Source organism: Belonocnema kinseyi, chromosome 8 (assembly GCF_010883055.1).
Source record: "Belonocnema kinseyi isolate 2016_QV_RU_SX_M_011 chromosome 8, B_treatae_v1, whole genome shotgun sequence".
NCBI lineage: Eukaryota > Metazoa > Arthropoda > Insecta > Hymenoptera > Cynipidae > Belonocnema > Belonocnema kinseyi.
The window spans coordinates 129,359,256-129,363,143 of NC_046664.1; the positions used below are offsets into that span (position 1 = coordinate 129,359,256).

The 3,888-nt window shown below is 40.8% G+C and overlaps 1 protein-coding gene across 3 annotated transcripts in view; it reads right to left on the minus strand.

The window, feature by feature from the left end:
• The window catches only part of LOC117178904 (cytochrome c oxidase assembly protein COX18, mitochondrial-like), a 128,990-nt gene that overhangs the window by 429 nt on the left and 124,673 nt on the right, over nucleotides 1–3,888 (minus strand). The gene's annotated exons all lie outside the window — the stretch shown is intronic.

Consider the following 3,888-nt stretch of genomic DNA (forward strand, 5'->3'; position numbering starts at 1 on the left):
CGAAATTCAGGTCATATTATATCTCAATGTTTCCATCATAACTATTACATTCAGTCTCTCAATACCATCATAAGAAGCTAATGCCAAACCATTAAATACGCCTATGGTCTTATATTTTTTTAATTCTTTAAGTACAAAAAGTAATTTGCGATACAATTTCTAATCACACGTTACACTAAAATTTTATTATCGGAAAACTTAACGCCAAAAGGTCAGATTGGCCATTATAATCTAAACATAAAACTCCGCAAAGCACCACGCTCGAAGATACACAAAAATTTAACCTTAAAATCATTATTTACGGAAACTTATTTTCAGCGTTGATGCCTTCAAAAAAATTAAACAATAAGAGCAATAAAAATCCTAAATCTTACCATGATAAATGAATCGTAGTCAGTTCCCAGATAGATCCTAAATCACAGCGCTAGCACCGACCATGAGGCACGACGCGGACATTTCTTTAAGCTCTGTATCCAGATACAAAGAGTTCCAAAATGCTAAAACACGGGGGAGAGTTCTGTAGACGAGGTGTGAGAAACAGGAAGCTAATCTTGCCTTTTTTCAACTCTTCAAAAATAAATGGCGAAGCACTGTCGTAAAATACGCAGTACTTAGGGGGTTGGCTAAGCACTTAAAGGCCTCTAAAAAAGACGAGCGTATCGCCGCGAGATCGGAATGAGAGTGAGTTGGCGCATATCGCATATTCGGCAGGTTTGCTTGTTATTTTTCTGGAAGGGGCTAATGACATTTTTGGCATAAAAAAAAAAGAAAACGCGTTCTCTGCCATTTCCGGAAATTCCGGTATGAACTTTGAAAATGGTAGAAGAAAGGATGTGGTGGTAGCTTTCTGCCCCTTTCTTTGGTTAATTAAAGTGATTCTACACTTCGATATTCGATATTTGCTTGTCGAGGACATTGATCTCCCCTCTCTCTATCTATTTCTGTCTTGCCGTGGTTTGCTCAGCCGACGAGATAGAAGAGGGCAGACCTCTTGCGTGTTGCCTCCCTCTCTTTCTGTCCTGCGATGGGTCAATGTTCTGATGGACCAGAAGAGGGCGCACCACTCGCGTGTTATCTCCCTCTTGGTCTGTTTTTCGGATGTGACCACCCTGTGGATTCCTACTTCCTGTTAATGTTGTTAACGACGCCCAGCATGGAGCATTAATAAGGCTAAAGCCATAAGAGTGACAAGATTCTAATAAAGCACTCTTATTGCCGCATTGTGTCTTTAATTGTAGGTCAGTCTCGCATGAGTTGGACAACTAAATAGAACGTGTCTTAGATGCTCAGAATATACATGGCACGCACAGCCCTCTATGTCTGACTTCAATCCGGGTGATTTAAAGAAATCAAACGTTAGCTCACATGATATCGACTCATCCTACACATTTTTGTGGATGATACCGTGCTTCCTCTTGTCAAAGAGCTGTTAATGGAAGTTTTTCTTCTGTGCTTTCTCAATCCGGGCTTCCAGTAGCGCGGGCTAGAGATAGATAAAATTTGCTATATTTTGCTCAACCCTGATATTGAAATCAACGTCAAGGATTGCAGCATTCTGCATCGATCTCGCAAGTGCTTCGACATATTTTTTGCACTTTGATATGGCTTTAAGGTTATGAATCTGTCATAGCTTCGCACCTCGGAGAGTACCGTTCACAAGGAAAATTTCTTTAACAGAATATTTTGGAGAACAACGTCTGGCCTTGAGTGTGCAACGGAGACGATTGTCCGGAAATTGTGGCTACAGAACATTTTGCATTTTTTGATTTGGACAATTGATTCTACCTCCTTCGGAACGTTCGCCAGGGTAGGGTCGCGGCCAACACCACAAGAGCATGAAAGATGGTAACAAAGCAGTCTAAGGACCGCATCATGCCTATAGAGCAGGTATTCGAACGAAATTAAGGGGCATTTTTGGATATTTTCCGATTATTTCGATAAATTTCAAAGAATTTGGCCGAAATCTAAGCTTAGTCTAAAATATTATAAAAACATAATGAGCCTACGAAGGCACACTGTCAAAGTTATGTGTTAATCGTATTTTATATTTAAAAAAACACAAAAAGAAACGTAGCGAAACTTTCGTTACGTTCCTTTTTGTTGCTTTCCACATAAAACTTTGACGAAACACAAAGTTGACAATGTGCCTCCGTAGCTGCATTATTTTCTAGTGAATTTTCATACTTAGCATTATTTTCAAGTAAATTATATGGAATTTTAAGAAATAATTGGAAAATATATGAAAATGACCCTTAATTTCGTTCGAATCCCTGCGATAGAGATACAAAGTTCCCGCGTAGGTGGGACACCCAGATAGTATGTGTTCTAGGTACTCAGCGTGTGCATGACATGCTCTGTACCTATCGCTGGGAACATCTTGACCTAAAATGCGGTATACTAAGGTGGAAATTACATTGTCCTGGCGCGCAAAAATGAAACCCTCTGTTCCTGAATAAAGCTGATGATTTGAGAAAAGCGAAAGTTTGCTCTTTTGACAAGGACTGTTTTTCTACATTTCTGTAGAAATTTTCATGCATTTTTTTGTCAAGTAGCTCTTGACGGCATTTTTTAACCTGTGCTTTCTTTACTTCGACTTTTAGAAAAGAAGCAGCTAGATGGAATAATGCACTTTTCTCACTTCTGATGTATAAATTTAAGAGTCCGTCTTGACTGCGTGAAATGTATAATCGTGGAACAGAGGAATTAATATGCAATCTCGTATGCATATGCATGGTATTGCGTGTGGCAATGTAAACGGCCTTAAGGTCATTCTTCGTCCATTGAACGAACCTAAATAGTAGAGTGTAAGCGGGACGGTAAGAATTTTAGTCACAGATACCTTGTTCAGCGCTGCAAAATTTGAAGACCAAATCTTCCGAACAAGGTGCTCGTACAAGGCCTCTCCTGTGTCAACATGTCTAATAACACTGATATTCACAAGATGAGGTTCCTCGGGAACGCTAATCATCTTGCCTTGGTTCAGATGAATTTTAGCACGCTTGTCTAGTCCAAAGTCCATACCAATCTCTCCTGTGTACTGCCTGGCGATATTTAAAGCACTCTGAAGTTTGCTATTACCAGAAGCATAGATATGTAGGTCATCCATATAAAATACATGAGTGACCTTATGCTCGTGATGATTAGTGTCGCCACAGAGGTATCCAGAAGAGTTTCGTAGTGCGAAAGTTTTAGCCTTAGATTTGAATCAAAAAAAGCTCTCGCAGCTCCATAAAATTAACAATTGATGGCTCAGAGGTCGCACTCCTCGAAGATATTCTCACGAAGGAAGGCATCAATTTCAGCCAGATCTTGGGGCTTACGAGGAGCCTGTATGTTAATGTTCCTCCTTGTCCTGAAATCACTGTCATCTCTCAGAAGGTGTCTCCTTTCCGCGGTTGGTCTCAATGTCCTATCCTCATCTTTATTTTTAGCTTGTTCATGTCGCGGGTAAGGAAGCGCTGCGCGCAGATATCCGGTTTCCAAGAAGTAGGCACGTTGATTTCGCAATGACTGATGCAAAATGTGCTGAAGCTTTGGGTGTTTCTGACGCCACAGAGTGTGTATATGCGACATAAAGCTTCCTCTAACAGGGAATAATTGTTGATGAGTGAATGTGGATGGTTCGCCGGTTCGTCGTCATGTTTCCATCTAAATTATATTCAACACCCCGAACACTAGGGGGTTCGGCACTGTTAGCCGACCCATTGTCGAGTGCTCTGCCAATTCAGCATTCGACACGGTTGTTAGGCCTTCGCTTAGGGGTTATTCCTTCGAGACTATCCCTGGACAATTGTTCGCTACTACTTATTAACTATTGTAGCCATATTTATCAGAAACCCTTGGTACAGGGACCCTCTTATTTGAAGCAGAGGACGCATTCGGTCGATT